This window comes from Podarcis liolepis (assembly GCF_965112155.1).
Source record: "Podarcis liolepis genome assembly, chromosome: 9".
Lineage (NCBI taxonomy): Eukaryota > Metazoa > Chordata > Lepidosauria > Squamata > Lacertidae > Podarcis > Podarcis liolepis.
In genome coordinates this window covers 25,236,425-25,252,415 of record NC_139564.1, presented here as the reverse complement: position 1 = coordinate 25,252,415, position 15,991 = coordinate 25,236,425, and the positions used below count along the sequence as shown (strand labels likewise).

The 15,991-nt window shown below is 39.9% G+C and overlaps 2 long non-coding RNA genes across 3 annotated transcripts in view; one reads left to right on the top strand and one right to left on the bottom strand.

Annotated features, from left to right (window-relative positions):
- LOC310686185 overlaps positions 1 to 13,969 on the bottom strand; it is a 450,525-nt gene extending 436,556 nt beyond the window's left edge. Inside the window, exon 1 of the long non-coding RNA XR_014515752.1 lies at positions 13,925 to 13,969. This is a non-coding gene — a long non-coding RNA (uncharacterized lncRNA). The remainder of the gene's footprint in view (positions 1 to 13,924) is intronic.
- LOC310686180 lies at positions 2,996 to 10,747 on the top strand. 2 transcript variants are annotated; one of them, XR_014515746.1, is made up of 4 exons: positions 2,996 to 3,099; positions 5,527 to 5,582; positions 6,363 to 6,471; positions 10,465 to 10,747. It is a non-coding gene; the product is annotated as an uncharacterized lncRNA (long non-coding RNA). The 2 variants fall into 2 exon arrangements; XR_014515747.1 differs by having other exon boundaries at positions 3,007 to 3,099; positions 5,524 to 5,582.
- Positions 13,970 to 15,991: the final 2,022 nt, after the last annotated feature.

Genomic DNA, 15,991 nt, shown 5'->3' with positions numbered 1-15,991 from the left:
TAGCAGCCTATAGGGATGTACGAAGGCATCTATTTCCATCCTGACCCATGTTGCATGCAAACACTCCTTTTCTTCTGCAGCAGTTCAGCTACCAACAAAAACTGTGCTACTCATCTCACTTTCCACTGTGACAGAACCTTAGAATAATATAATCCTAGAGTTGGAAGGGACTCCCAGTTCAACCCCCTGCAATGCAGGAATCTCAGCTAAAGCACCCACAACCTTGCATAATTAATTATGTGATTCAGTATGTAATTATTATGTGATTCCATACCATTCATTTCATTGCAAAGGAAACACAATACAAATGGGCATGTGCAATTAGATAGCATTAGCAGACTGAGGGCATCAATAGTGAATAGTGATTGTATTCACTGAACTGATATCCATTCTGGACATGGAACAAATAAGCAAACACTGGTGATTTCTACACCTGTTTCTGTTGCAATTTCCCTAAGATCTCTCCAGATATTTTGGACTATGCTGCTGTGCTGGCTGAGACTGATGGGAGTTGTAGTCCAGAACTTCTGGAGGGCCCAGGCTGGCAAATCCTGCTCTGAGCCATCCTAAGTTTATTCCTTATTCATTGGCCCTTCGAATTTTTCCTCCAATCTTTGACTTTGGCTTCTTCTCTGTCATCAAACAGCCTATGACCCCAAGGGACCTATGAGTTGTACTCTTAGAATATTATAATATGCCTTTCAAAAAAATGTGTTATGGTGTCCAAATGAAAGGACAACATGGACAAAACTAAGAGGTTTCATAACAAATTATTCACATGAATGAAGAATAATTTATCAGCTTTCTGTCTGGTAATTTTCCCCTTCAAAACATCTCTCTAGATATGACAAGCTTATAGTAAAAAAAAAATCTAGACTATTAGAGAAGGTTATTGGGAAAACAAAGGGCTTCTTTCCATGCAAGGTATCATTTAGAAAATATGTCTCCAGCAATTCTCAGTACGTTTTCGATCAATATTTCCAAATGCTGGGTTTAATAAAGGACACCAAAGAGATATCTATTTTGCATAGGTAAAACACTTCTTGTGCACATTTCCGCTAAGATTCTGGAGCTCTCGGATTATGTTTTGTAAATAAGTCAGTTTCCTAGCCAGAGATTAAGGTAAATTCTGCTAAGGACTAAAAGTTGACTTACAGCATTAAGAAGGATTAATGTTTAGCTGTGCCGAAGCTGAAGCACTAGGTTAGCATGTTTACGCAGCGCTGTAGATCACAATTAATCCAAAATTAGTATAAAAGATCAACAGCAACTGCTCTTGCATGCCAGCTTGGCTTAGTCCTAAAATCAAGACTTACTTCGGGGGCAATCTGTGTGCAAAGTTGCTGTATGCCTGTCCTAATAGGTTTAAAGCCATGCATTTTAAAAATTGAGCTTCCATGCCATGAAGAAATAAGAATGGAAGCCATCACACTAGATAGTGTCCTTGCTTTACCACTTGCACTGCACACACACACATTAGCAAGAGAAATGCCTGGTCACAATCAAGGCAACAAAACAAACACAATGTTGTGTGTGTATGTGCCTGTGTGTGTGTGTGCATGCATGTGGGTAGTTTAACAGCTTTTGTTCATTTTTCTTTCATTTCTTATATACATGCTTTCTCAGAACAATATCCTACTAATTTCAGGGCTTTTTACACTCAAGTAATGATGCAAGGGGCTGGAACACTTTCCTAACAGTTCTAACACACTTATACATATTAATAACATATATTAATAGATTATTATTGTGGTGCTGGTTGCTATTGTTATTATTATTATTAATTTGTTACCTTTCTCCATATGGTCCCAGGGCAGGCTGAATCTAAAAAAGATAATACAATGCAGTAAAACAAATGGAACAACCCCACCCCCAAATATTGTTTTCAAAATTCCTATTTTCAAAATACTAGCACTATCCAACAGGCAATTGTCAATGAGCTCAAAGTTCGCTTACATTTTCAGAAATTGTGTAAGTGCTGTCCAAGCATGTGAGCCATATTCAGTGGGAACTGTGCATAATAAATTATTGGGTGACTGTGAGCACTCCTTCCTCCACCAGTCTCCTTAGTAGAAGACTTCCCCCCATGAACCCCACAGCCTGCAAGGGACTACTAACATGGAAATCAAGCAGGCTGGTGGAAGCGGGATGGAGTCATATGTCCCTTCTCCACCATGGAATTCATGGTCACCTAGGGCTACCAAGAGAGTAACATATATTGGTAACATATGGAAAATTACTGGAGGAAACATCAGACAGTTAGATCACGTCCACCTCATACTTTAAAGCACTCATACCATTTTAACAGTCATGACTTCCCTCAAAGAATCCTGTGAACTGTAGTTTAAGTGTGTTGCAAATTATAGTTGTATGAGGGGTCTCCTAAAACCTTTCCGTACCCTTAAGGAACTTCAGTTCTCACGATCTTTGGAGGAAACCATGACTGTTAAAATGGTATGAGTTCTTTAAATGTATTCCTAAATGTATGCCCATTAGGACAGCTGCCCGCAGATAGTGGGCACGATGTTGTACAAGTATATAAAATAAGGTGTGGCTTCTGTGTTAGTAAATGGGGGCATATTCGTTTGTTTTGTTGTTGTTGTTGTTACGTATTTTGTGTTTTCATCTTGCATTTTTATGCTGTGAACTGCCCTGAGATCTACAAATGAAGGGTGGTATACAAATTTAAATAATTAAATAATAAAATAATAATAATACATAGTCTCTTCCCCCGGGGCTCAGAGTTATTTGTCTCTTTACACTGGAAGTCTGTACCTTCTCAGCTGCCATCCATATAGTTGCTTATGAGGGGCTGCCTAGAAATCTTCTTCCACAGAAAATCTCCTTGCATGCCTCTTTGGTCTTATTACCTCAGCCAAGTACACACACTGCCCTCTTTCAGAAGGCCACAACTTAACCCACTTGGTTGCCTAGGTTACCAGCTGGCCACCACCTGTTGTGCCCTTTAATGTGACATTGCCCATTACACAACCTTTCCACAGAATTTGAACTGCTGGCGTGCCTTCCCACACCTGCCCATGGACATCGAGGGAAGGCGATAGGCCTCATAAAGCCTCGAGTATATTTAAATGAGTTAAGGTAATTATTCATCGGTAATTATATTTTCAGTCCTCAGACAGTCCGTGAATTTTGATGTCACTCCCTTTCATGAAAGCATGAGAACGCAAGTGCTCTGGATATCAGGCCTCACTCCCTTGTTGCAACAGGGTGCACTGTGTCAGTTACTCAGAAGTAACACAGAATACTGTCAGAAGGGACAGGCGGAAGATGTGATTAAAGGGTGTACAGTGGTACCTCAGGTTACATAGCTTCAGGTTACATATGCTTCAGGTTACAGACTCCGCTAATCCAGAAATAGTGCTTCAGGTTAAGAACTTTGCTTCAGGATGAGAACAGAAATCGTGCTCCGGTGGCGCGACAGCAGCAGGAGGTCCCATTAGCTAAAGTGGTGCTTTGGGTTAAGAACAGTTTCAGGTTAAGAACAGACCTCCAGAACGAATTAAGTACTTACCCGAGGTACCACTGTATTTGAAAGGTACAAATCTTGAGAACTTGTGCCCTAAACATGGAGGGTTTTCCCACCACCATGGCACCACAAGGTGCAGGGTATGATTACATTTTTTAATGCTGGCAACAGTGTGGATAAGAGGGTGTAATCATGTAGATCCATACTTTGGAGACAGGCATTTGTAGCAGCACAATGCTCACATTCACATCATATATTTAAAGTGCTATGAGACCACTTTAAACAGTCACGGGTTTCCCCCAAAGAATTCTGGGAGCTGCAGTTTATTATGGGTGCTGAAAGCTGTTAGGAGTATCCCATTCCTCACACAGAGGTACAATGCTCAGAAAGGTTTTCCTCCTCAATCTCTCTTGACAGGGATCTGCGAGGGGGAATGGAATCTCCTTACAGCTCTCAGAAGCTTTAACAAACCACAGCACCCAGAATTCTTTGGGGGAAATGATGGGTGTTTAAAGTGGTATCATAGTGCTTTAAACATATGATGTGAGTTTGGCCAAGGTGCTTAGATTCATGGTTTTTACACTACATTTAATAGGGGAAAGTGTGAGATGACGTTCAAGCATGGATACTGGAGGACTGTGTTTAAAAACCATGGGGACCCTTTGCACTACTGCATCCTTAAGCAAAGAGAGAGTGAGCGAGCTGCTCATCAGCAAAAGCTGTATTCCCATCAGCAGGCTAAGCATGTCTCTCTAACAGTTGGTGAATAGTAGTTCCATCAGCAGTTCAGCCAGCAGGAGTCTCAAAGTAAAAGGAAAAGCACAGCTTTCCTTTTCCACTAGCCTCTGTCAGCAGCTGCTTCTTGTATCCCAAGACCGGCATACAAATCCTTGAAGGAAGATGGATTAACTAGGTACTTGCCAAAAGGAAGACCTATAGTTCCATCAGCAAACTCAGATTTTAGTATATTTGGTTAAGGCCGTCTCATATCCTTCAGTATCTTTGTCCTCAATAGTGCAATGCCATTTCTGACATATGAAATGGCTTCCAGGACCACACTGAATATTTTATTTTAATTGGACTTGTGCAAATAAACTCTTCTTACATTTCAATATTATGCTTCATTTTCCCTCAAAAAAAACCCTGACTTTTTCAGTTGGTGTTTAGTGTCCCCTCTGAAACATTAATTCATTTTTGTCAGTTACGCTCAGTGCTGGAGCAACTTGCTTTGCATTTAATCTGCAGATAGCGCTGGAAAAGATATTCTGCCTGCAACTCTAGAGAGCCTGTTATTATAGACAATATTGAACTAGATGGTCCAGTGGTCTAATTCAGCATATGACAGCTTCCTAGATTCCTAAACTGCCTCAGAGTGCTCATCAGGAAAGCCTACCTTAACATCCCTCCCCAGCCCTTTGGATGGTGTTGCTTGTTGTGACAATGATGGAAATCAAACAGCCAGTTCAACCAAATTCCACTGCAACATCCCCAGTCCTTTGGCTTCTTTCCCTTGGCTTGGTGCTCCATCCCAGGGTATGCATGGAACAAAATTGCCATAGGTCCACGATTGATGAACATAATTCCTTAAAGCATGAAGCCCTTAGAGATCTAATTTGATTCAATGTATTTCCATTCAAGTGAATCCCAAAGCAGTTTACAGGCAAAGGGCAAGAACAGCAGCAATAGACATAACAATAGAGCATCACAGCTATAGTACAAGCGATCCCAGTAGGTACACTGTATTTATTGTATTATTTTACAGTTTGTAGGAAACTGCCCTGAAATTACTTTGATGCGATAAAGTCTACACACACTTTAGAAACACATTCCTCCACTGTTTGTTTCTGAAAGTGAACTAAGCACTTGTACTCCTGCCTCTGTCTACAAGACACTTAGCTGCTTTTTGGTGCTATGAGTTTTATTATGTGTTGATTAGTGTGTCGTTTTAGTAACCATCTTGTTAGGCTGGCAATTCTTCCGTCAGCATGGTAATTTAGATTGAGCTAATTCCATGCCCTCTGGCAATCTCGTCTCAGCAGCTCTGGCCAGACTGTGCAATCATTTGAAGCGGACACTCCGAGCAACATATTTTTAGGTACAGGCTTTTGACTGATTAACATTCCACGGCCTTTGAAATGTGTTTGTGGGAGCGGGGTTATTGGTTTGTTTTGTTTTATTAGGTATTTTGTGTTCTCAACTTGTATTTCTATGTTGCGAACCACACTGAGGTCCACTTCTGAGGGTCTTCTGGTAATTCCCTCACTGCAGGAAGTTACGTTACAGGGAACCAGGCAGAAGGCCTTCTCAGCAGTGGCACCCTCCCTGTGAAACACCCTCCCAGCAGATGTCAGGGAGATAAAGAATTACACAACGGAAGGGAAGTTTTTAATGTCTGACTTTTCCCCCCTGGAAGCATGCCTGGGGAAACCCAGCCAGATGGGTGGGGTATAAACAATAAAATTATCATCATCATCATCATTGGATGAAGGGCAGTATACAAATATAATAAATAAATAAATACAGTACATATGAGACTTAAGGAGGATGCTCTGTGCATCCCACCCGCTTTAAATGATCTCTTCCATCAGGTGTGCCCAACCTGTAGCCCTCAACAAGTGGTTAGACTACAGTTCCCATCATGCTTAACCATTGGCCATGATGGTTGGCGCTTTTGGAGGTTGGAGTCCAGCAACAGCTAAGAGCCACTCTTATTTTATACAAATAGGTAGTGAGTCAAGTAGTAGCAAACAAAAGATTCTACCCCAGCCCACAATGGACCTCAACTGAGACATGAAGCAAGGCTTAGTAGGCAGAAGAGCATTAATCAAAGCCAGGAATCAAAGGATTCAGCTTCAGAACTTACTTTCTGTTCCAGGGCCTCAGCCAAAACAGCCTAGACCTGGACTTGCCTGGAACGAAGTGGAGTCTTACTAGATGGAAATATTTCTTGAATCTTCTAGTGATCAAGGTGTCTCCCCTGCCAGGTAAGTATTCATTTCCTAAATCTTCTAGTGGTCTAGCAAAAGGACCAAACTATCCAAGCATATCTTGGAAGCTAAAACAAATATACACAGTTAAATGGGAAGCACTATTAGAACAAGCTATTATCTCCCAGATGACAACTTGAGGTCTGTCACCACAGCATTATCTTTACATTTCAATATAATAAAAAATGTGGCATTCTGATCTCTCCCCTGCAAGGTTGTCTATAAGCAGAGTTTCAATTAATGCTGGAGGACATGTGATGAAATTGGTGGGCATGCTCTTTCATCCAAGATTTCCAGATGCAAAATTGTCAAAAATAAAATATAACACAGGATGTGTGGGGTGTTTATCATCTCTCAACAACCACAACCAACCCCATAACATCTGGCATTTACCAGTTTCCAGATCACAAAGTATGACTTCTAGGTTAGGTTTGAACTCTAGCACTTCGCACCATTTCTTTTTGTAAAATTTATGCTGAAGACAAGGTCTGACCCATTGTCCCTTTTTATAAGAGAGACTTCTGTTATGCCACTAAATGACACAATCGCTGACAAACTAAAAACTTAACATATGCCATCATTTATATACAAAACAGGAACAGTTGTAGATAGGTAGCCGTGTTGGTCTGCCATAGTCAAAATAAAAAAATTCCTTCCAGTAGCACCTTAAAGACCAACTAAGTTAGTTCTTGGTATGAGCTTTCGTGTGCATGCACACTTATTCAGATACACTGAAACAGAAGTTGCCAGATCCTTCTATATAGTGAGAAGGTGGGGAGGGGTATTACTCAGAATATAATACCCCTCCCCACCTTCTCACTATATAGAAGGATCTGGCAACTTCTGTTTCAGTGTATCTGAATAAGTGTGCATGCACACGAAAGCTCATACCAAGAACTAACTTAGTTGGTCTTTAAGGTGCTACTGGAAGGAATTTTTTTATTAAAACCGGAACAGTAAAGCTAAGCCCTAGAACATGCTAAAGGTGGCTGTAAAATGCCTTTTCCCCAACCCTGTGTAATCAACTATATCTCACCGTTCAAAAAATGTTTGATGGTGGGTTTGCAATGCATAAAAACTAAAGGCAATTAATATACAGCAATATAAATGGTCAAAAAATTCAACAGAAGCGTGCATCAAGATCTGCATTTCAGTAGGAAATAAAAATGTTAAAAGGCTTGGGGGAAAATGTTTTTCAAACAGAGGAGGTGCCAGAAGAAACTCTGGGGAGCCACCACTGAGAAGACCCTCCTGCTTGTCGTCACATGCCTTGCAACAAATGACAGGGACATCTGAAGGAGGTCCTTCAAATATCTGTACCTCCAAGGGTACAGTCAATGTACCCTTGCCTTTGTATGTAAGCATATACGTGGGTTCAGAGTGATTGACTCTGAATGAGGGACTGGGCCGTCAATCTCGCACTTCTTCTTTTTAGAAATAAAGCCCTGACCTATTAGAAATGGAGAAGATAAATGCAATGGAAAGTGACCATATTTCTAAAAAGTGCTTAAGTCTGTAATCTAATGCAAAGTTGCCTAGGAGTAAGTCTCACTAGAACTTACTTCAGAGTAGACAAGTGCCATGTGTTGCATTCATCTTTTCTGGAATCATCACATCTTGGTGGGTTTGTAATGAGATATTTAGTCTCTTCCTCATTCCCTGCCCCAACAAAACTAAAAAGCAGATTTTTCCAGTTGCGGGTAAATGTTATAACTAGTGCATTAATTCAAGACCTTTTCCCTGATGTCCTTATCAGCTTAAAAAGGAATGAAAGGAAGCAGGTACTAAAACAAGGAGACATTGTGTCTTGAATGAACACTGCTAAGTGGATTTCTTTTTTACACAAAGCAGAAAAACATCTTCTTAGTTGTCATGAGCAGCACATCCAAACCAGCCTTAATTACATACAGGTGATGGGAATTTGTCTAATGTTTTATGGTGAATCGTTGATGAGGCCTGCAGAAGGGAAATTTGTAGAAATAAAATCACCTTGACAGTAAAGCGCTAGGGTCAAAAAGCAAAGTAGAGTCTGTGTTCTCAGCTTTAATAAAAACAGTATGATCTGTCATCAACGCAGCATTTTTACACACTTGGACAATGCACTTTGGGAACTCCTGCTGGGTTTCATTTGATTTTCACTGAGGCCAACAAAGCATTGCTTATTGCTGGTAATTCATTATGACAGCAGAAAAGCTATAAAAATACACATGTGAGTCCTTTGTAAATAAACAGAATGCCCTGTGATATTTTTTCTATAAATACAAAAGATAACATGAACATCAAATCAAGAGAATGTGGCATCCTTTTTGGGGGGTGGGATCATAGACTTAAAAAGAAAATATTTCTGTTCACAAAGAAACAAGGGGTTTTGTTTGTTGTACATGAACTTATTTTTTTTTTTTACCATTATTATAGAAGAACGTTACAAAAAGAGAGCTGTAGCTAGAATTATTTGAATGTTTAGGAAACCTATATAGAAGAGACCATGCCATCCCATATGTCTACTCAGAAGAAAATGAATTATTTGCCAATAAATGAGTGCAGGATTGCAGCTTGATAGCCAAAGATATAATGTAAGTCAAGGATAATCAATATGATGCCCTCCAGATGTTGCTGGATTCAAGCACCCATCAGCCCCAGTCAGCCAAGGATGATGGGAGTTATAGTGCATCAACATCTGGAGGGCATCTCATTGGCTACCTGTGGTGTAACTAATAACTAAAATCATATTTTAAGATTGCAATCCTAACACATTTACCAGGGACTTACTTTTAAATAAATAGGGATAGGGTTGTGATGCTCAGGTGGAATCCTAAACATACTTACTTGGCAGTAAGCTCCATTGAACACAGTCAAACTTACTTTAAAGTACACATTGTCAACCTGGCTGGGAGGGGGGCATAACAAGTAGACATGTTCTTAACTTCTGGATATATTAAAGTTAGCCATCTCCCTGATGCAATAAAATCATCAAAGTGATATGCAAGTCAATTCCCATATTTCATTAAGGGTTACTATGAATAAACAAAAAGACAATGTGAGGAGGATTCTAGGGTATGTTAGGCTGTAGTGAGCCCCTATCACCACCACCCCTTTTATTGTTGACCTGACTGACTGCACACACCCCATTTTAATTATCTTTATTGAAGTTTTCAGCAGAAAATTAATTAAACTCAATAAGAACAAACAACAAATAAATACAAACCACAGTCCAACCACTCAGTAATCAGTCTGTATCATTGGGTAGATTTGCTTCACAAAATATTCAGCTCAACAGAGGCCATGGAAATTAAAGATCTGACAAAAACTAAAGAGAAATTAAAAGGAGGACATTGTATGTATTTTCAGCAAAAGAGCATAGCAGAAGATCTATTCCGTACCTGTAAGTACAAGGAAATACATTTATAGTCCTGTTTTCTAGCAAAGAGGAGCAGTTCCCTTCACAAACCTGGCAAATCAACTTGGGCATAATCAAGTTGCCTCGTGCCTCAGACATCCATTATTCAGGGGTTTGGGTACATCAGTGCTCCAGGACTGCGTTTTTGTAGGCACATCCTGCACTGGCTGCCCCCAGAGGATCAGGATCTTGCTTCTTAGAAGTTACAATATAGAATTAGCTAAATTAGGAGCAACGTCCAACAGGCCCAGCCCTACTATTAGGCAGAAGGAGCAGGTGACTAGGGTACAAGAAGCCGTTCCCTCCGAGTCCCCCTGGCCAAGCCTCCTGAGCTTTCCCCAGCTGTTCCCCTGAGCCTGATGTGGAGAACCTTGTTCATCCAGAGTGCCAAATTCTCTTGTGGACAACCTTATGGGGGCTGTGCATCAGTGGTGGATGAGGCCAGAGACAAAAGTGGGTGGTCATTACAAAGCAACCTGCATATCCAAAGTGCCTGTAACTGGTATACATGTATGGTCAATGAAGGTTTCAGATTTTTCATGGCTGATCAAAGGAAAGAAGGAAAACCTCTGCCATATTTTTTTCTTGTTCAGGATAAAGGACGATCTCACATACAAGACGGCCATGGACAATAAAGGTGAACCCTACCATCAAGGAATAACCCTGGGACCTATAAATCGCTTTTGCTTTGCTTTTTAAGGAAAATGTTCCCTCAATAAATCACCATCCAAATAGGGACAATTGCTTCTCTCTCCATTCTTCAGAAAGGGGGGGGGGGGGATGATCATGCTTTTTAGCTGTCAGAACACACCAGGCAAGTAATTCATAAGGTGTTACATTTACACACATAAAATGAAATGAAAAACAGCTCAGGAGAGCGACCTCTGGCTTTGCCAAAAGCTGCAGCAAGTGTACTGGAGGGCAAGGTAAGCTCCATCTTACTAGCCAAATAAATTCAAAACAGAAGCCAAGAGAATACCAGATTCTGTGGCATGTGAGCATATGTAAGTGGAAACAACACCCACTAAGATCAACAGGAATTATTGCCAGGAGATGTTTTGAAGCCACCATCTTAAAAGGGCTGGGTCTTGTCAGTGCCTGAATGGGCGACTCTGAAAACTTTGTGCATAGGTTCAATGTGGAGAAAATATGGGGCATAAATGTAATATTTGTAAAAATACTATTTTACACACACACATGGGCACGCGCACACATACACACACACACAATTACCCACCCCATCCTCGCCCGCCCAATGCATGAGCTTATTAGATGCCATTTTAATCGTGCAAAATTGATGACAAGATTCCCCCTCCCACATCACTCTGGCCAGCAGGAGCAGACATGGCTGCAGATGTACAGAGAACCTATGAGAATCAATGGCAGTTACTCCTGTGTAAATATGTAGAATACTGAGCCGTCATTGTTTCCAATTTGTGCTGAAAATAAAATATTATATTCTTAAAATATTATAATTTTATAATATAATAAAAATGCATATATTTCAATTTCCTTCTTATATTTGGTGTAAACATGGCAATGCTTTTCTTAAAATTTTGAAACAATAAAAAGGCCTTAAAAAGAAAAGCATAAGCCTCATTTCTCTCAATGGAGCTCACCCGAGTATAAATATGCCTACTGTTGCACAGTTAATGGCTCAAAGATGCCCAGCAGATCTCCATATCTGTAAACATATGTTGAATGAGAGTCAAGCATCAAAACATAAGGATTCCGATTTGTAAAAGCCGTATTGGTATTATATCACTTGATGTACATGTGTGACTTCTTAAGTGGTGTGTGTCAAACAATCCTATGCTGACACACACAGAGGAAGTGGATTTTCCACAGAGGAGACACTCTGCTGCAACTCTTCCAAAGCAGCTATCTTAAAAGTTTACTTTCACATGGGTTTTCACTTTTTGACCTGCTCTTGACCTGGGTAATACTGGCAGACCTGTGAGTTTAAGAAGGCCTGGGATCTATTAAAAGAGTAGTAGCTTGACTTTTACTGAGTAGCATGCTGATGGTTTAAAGTAAATGTTATGGTTTGTCACAGGAACCAATTTGGTTACCGTTTGTTCTTCCTGCCCCTGCCTGCTGATATTTTCTCAAGTGTTTTTCATTCTTTAAATTCTACAAAGAAATCTGCATGCTGTTATTTTAAACTTCTGCATCTCTCCGTTGAGCGGTTCAGTTCTAAACACAAGGCGGTGCACCCAAAGTTTAATCAAAAGTGCTGTTTGGCAGAACTTGAACCCAAAGAGAGCTAACTTTGAGGTCATCTCTTTCCGAACACCCGACAGATCTTGCAAAGGTCTGGCTCAACCTAATTTCTGAAATCCTAAACTGTCTACAAATCATGGGATGTGTCTGCCTGCAAGGCACTCACGCTGACAACGATGGTCAATACAAAATGCTTCATGGAGATTACAAGTAGATTAGATTCATTAGTTCTCCGGTCTCATGCTTCAGGCCTTTTTGTCTTTAGATGTCTTTACAAGTGACACGCAAATACATTTATTTTATTTTTATTGCATCTGTAATACAAATGGAATACATATGCCAATCGGAAGCCACAGAAGCCCCATCAGGCATTTGGGTTCCAAAGAACATTCACAAACCGGAACACTCACTTCCGGGTTTGCGGTGTTCGGGAGTCAAAATGTCTGAGTACCAAGGCGTTTGGGATCCAAGGTATGACTGTTTATAGCAGAAATGCCAGGCCATTTTTAAAGACTGAGCTTTATAGCTTTATAGCTTCAATCCTTAGACTACCTGCCCCACTGCTTATGTCATATATGACATCACATCTGACATCATATCTGGCCAAAACTGCCTAATTGGGCCTATCCAACTTAGTTGAGATTCCTGCATTACAGGGGGGTAGACTAAATGACCTTTGGGATTTCTTCCACCTCTACGATTCAATGATCCTATGATCCCTGGACAGTTGTACAAGTGAGTCCTGATGTCGAGAGGAAGCAACTGGGTAATGGTGATAGTAGCAAAGAGGTGAGGCCACTCAGATATGAGGTCTCACTGAGGGCACGTTTCCCAAGGGTCCCCAAACCTGAAGCTGGCATTGATCACTTATCTATATAAATTCCTCTGAAAGGGGGTCATATCAAAGAGAGAGCACCTGTCAATAATTTTCTATGGGTGCTCAGAAACTGTGAGGAGAAACCTTTTGTCAAAGATCATATGGGCAGAACTCTGTGGTATTCAGGAACTAATCCCATGGTTTCATCATTTGGATCTGTGAAGATAAGAAATCATATGGGAGAGAAAGTATATTTTTGTGTATCTTCATGAGAAACAGCAAACATATCACCAAGTTTGTGGTGTCATGTTTACACTACTTGTCTAGCAGATAGAGGCCAGGGCAGGAATCAGTACATAAATTCCAGAAACAGGGCTTCATTCTCAGCATTCCATTAGTCCATGGAACAGAAAATCGTTAAGATTTTAGCAGTTGTTTTTCTGGTTGTAACATAATTCAGGTAATATGGTGCAAGCTTGCATGCGTAGGCATGGAGGAGAAATTTGATTTTGTACATATTTAAATCTGAATTATCAAATTCACACTTTTTTGGGGGGGGGGGAATGCCAACTGAAACACAGCTATTCTTTGAAAGTTGCACTTATATAAACTCTGTGATGCACTTCTCCACCCAAACAATGTTTATAAAAATACAGTGGTGCCCCGCAAGACGAAATTAATTCGTTCCGCAAGTTTTGTCGTCTAGCGAATTTTTCATCTTGCGAATCACGAAATCCCATAGGAATGCATTGAAAATCAATTAATGCGTTCCTATGGTCAAAAAAAGTCCAAACAAAGCCAAATTTGGTACAACAACAGTTTATTAACTGCTCTTTAAAGTCACACATACTGTAAAGAGCAGTTCAAAAATTGAAGGGAAAATAAATTAACTTTATAAACAAAACATGTCTTTGTTTTTAGACAAATGAAACAAAGCCGCGACACGTTTTCGTTTTGCAAAGCAAGCCCATAGGGAAATTTCGTCTTGCGAGGCAAATCGAAAACGGAAAAACCTTTCGTCTAGCGAGTTTTTTTGTCTTGCGAGGCATTCGTCTTGCGAGGTACCACTGTAAATATATTAGGGGAAAGTGTGCATAAAAATGAAGATATTGGAGAAAAATGACATACAAAAATCCATTAGATATGGGAAAATTTGTTTGCAAAAATATGTACATTAATCAAAACTACATATAATAATGAGACAAAATAGTACTAAAATGCTGAAGAATTTTCATGAGGATTAAAAACATTTTTGTTTTATTTTTTGCAGATTGCTGCAAAATGTGGAGAACTGAATTTAAGACTGGAAAACTCAGAAATTGAGAGAACAAAAACTGGCAGATCCTTCCATTCCTACACATGTGTATTGAGGGGTCTCATAGCTGGTGTAATATACATCTATTTTCAGGATTTTTTTAAATGGTGAGCTTTGATGAATCAGTTATGATCCCTGTATAAATGATATGAAACAGCAACCCACAATCACTGGAATAGGGTTGCCTGTTCCTCTTGCCATCCTTGTAAGCTTCAGAACCACACCTGCCTGTCAACTGAATATTGGATGAGATGGTACCTTAATATGATCCTGCTTGATGCTGTTGTTGTTTATTAAATTTGTATAGTGCTCTCATCCATAGATCTCAGGGTGGTTCACTGGATAAAAATACAAAATGAAAACATAAAATATATAATAAAACAAGAACAAAAAATCCACAAAAATCAATAGCCACCCTCCCCCCACCTCCCACAAACACATTTAAATGGATGTTATGATGTCATGATATGAGTTGGCTAGGTTTGGTGATCAGGAACTGTGAACATTTGGGTACAAGTACCCAATCTGATATAGATTTTTATTTATGATCAGCAACTCTTCAGAAATAGTACTTGTCTGTAAAACATGGATTTTGTTGTTGTTTTGTTTTTTGTCTAACCATAAATATACATTAATAACTTTTAGTCATTATAATCACTCACAGAGAGTTCATGATGCATAAGCAAGTGTTTTCCTAGCCTATCATCTTTCTGATGGATTTCAGTCTTATGGATCATTTGTCAAATATACTGACTCACAAAAGCATTCTAAGGGCTGATTCATACAGCCAAGAGGCAATATGGTAATTGTATTAAATCCAGATCATGTGGTGTCTGCTCTGCAGGGGAAACAAGTTGTGTGTGGTCGTACATTGTGTGGTACCTCCAGTTTTCACCAGATGATCAAAAAACCTTGCTTCTCGTCGATGTCATCTGGGGGGAAAGGTGAGGGTCCTACATAGCATTTGGCTACAAATAAATGTGTTCCTGCACACAGCAACTTCTAACATTAAATTGGTTGCCATGTATTTACTTGTTCACGTAAACTAACTCTTCGTTATGAATCCTTAGGCAGAATTTGTACTAGCTAGTATGCCAGTAACACCATAGCTGATATTCTCAAGACCCTGGTCAAAGTAGAATGGAATACCTTTCCAGTTCTTTTCAGGCAGACCTCAAATGCATCCCAGCTATTTTGAATGGATGTGATTTGAAACGAATGTGATTTGAAACTATCCTACTTACCAACACCGCCAAGCATTGCCCAAGACCATTTTTAATCATGGCAATGTCACAGCTAACCTGCGTTTTCCTTTTGGTGGCATTTGGGGTGTTGAAAATGCTCTTCTGAAAATGCTGGCAGTTTTTCAGATCATGGAAACTGGTTAAAACGTGCATTCAACCAGGGTGTCCTCCTATTGGCAGTCTGGACTCTGGACATGCATCTGAGCAACATTAACATCTGGAAAACATACAACAAAAATCAGCATGGTCTGACCTCATTGTGTAAAAATTGCACTTACTGTGTTTTCAAGGAATGTAAGATCAGTTCCAATGGTGGCATCAGAGCAGGACATTCAGACAGATGCCCACCAGCCTTCTTAGAATAAGCAATAATGTCCCCAAATGCAGACAAGTTAGTTTAAAACAAGTAACACCCCCCCTCCATTTTCTAGAGTCTCATTGAAAATGCTACATTTGCTACTATCTACTGCAGACAGATCAAAATCATTGATTTAGAATACAGAGAAACTCAACTATCTGAT